This window comes from Tupaia chinensis, unplaced genomic scaffold, assembly GCF_000334495.1.
Source record: "Tupaia chinensis unplaced genomic scaffold, TupChi_1.0 Scaffold144909_1, whole genome shotgun sequence".
Classification (NCBI taxonomy): domain Eukaryota; kingdom Metazoa; phylum Chordata; class Mammalia; order Scandentia; family Tupaiidae; genus Tupaia; species Tupaia belangeri.
The window spans coordinates 667393-668824 of NW_006204769.1; positions in this window are offsets into that span (position 1 = coordinate 667393).

The following is a 1432-nucleotide window of genomic DNA, read 5'->3' on the forward strand; positions in this document are numbered from 1 at the left end:
TGAATGGGTTCTCCTTAAGATTGGGAAGAAGTGAAGGATGTCAAACTCATCACTTTTAACACTAAATGTGTAAGTTCCGGACACTGCAATAAGGCAGTATCTCTTTTATAAGAGAGAAAATACACCCAGATTGAAATGGAAGAAATAAAACTGTCCTCATTTGTAGATGGCATGATTACGTATATAAAACAATAACAACAAATCACATGAATTCAGCAAAGTTACAGGGAAAAAAAACCCACACACATGGTCCAATTACATTTTAATTTACTAATAACAAATATATAGAAAGCAAATTTTAAAACAGTACTATTTCCAATTACTTCAAAAATAATATACTTAGGCAAAAATCTCATAAAACATATATAGTATTTATATCCTAAAAATAACCAAATGCTGATAAAGCAATTTAAAGAATTCAGTGAATGGAGAGACATATAATGTGCATGGATTGGAAGACTCAATGTAGTCAAGGTGTCAGTTCTTCCCAAATTGATTCTGTAAGTTCACTGTAATTCCTATGAAAACTGTAAGATATTTAGTATACACAGACTGCCTTGTTTCTAAATTTTATAGAGAAAGGCAAAGACCTGGAACAGTTCAACTTCAAAACTGAAGAATCAATGGAGCCAGCAGGTAGCATGGTGGTTAAGGCGTGGATTCCCCACATGGCCAACCACAGTTTGAGTCCTTGACCCAGCATGCCAGGAGTGTACGCATGCATGCCCAAAATCCTGAGAGGAGAATGGAGGAAAAGGAATACAGTGTGGCCATTATCCCCAGGGGATGATTTCTCACTTTTTCTGTCTCTGACTCTCTGTGTTTGTCCACCAAAAGCATGCACCTTATAGCAAAAATCTCTCTTAAGAAATAAAAATGAACTATCAAGGGGAGAAACCACTCTATCACATGTTAAGGCTTATTAAATAGCTATAATGGTCAAGATAGTGTTGGCAAAGAGATAAACACACAAAAAGGTCAATGGGGCAGCTAGATAATTCAGAGACTGATATAAATATGCCAAAATATTGTCTTACAAAGATGCTAAAGCAATTTACTACAGGAAAGACAAACTTCAATAAATGGTACTAGAGCAACTGGACATTCAAAGACAAAAAAATGACCCTCAACCTAAACATCACCTATTATTTTAAAAAATATCATTTTAAAAGATCAAAGAATTAAATGAAAAACTATAAAACTTTTAGAAAAACATAATAAATGAGTAAAAGTCTCCAGGACTAGGTCTAAGTGAAGAGTTCAGACTTGGCACACTGAACACACAATCTATAAAAGGAAAATATGATAAACTGGAACAGGAAAATGGTATATATATTTTACTCTTTAAGTGTTTGTGTTTTTTGGCTAGATATGAGGTTGAATTAAAAACTAAAATAAAATGAGGGACCAGCAGTTGGTGTAATGGCTATGT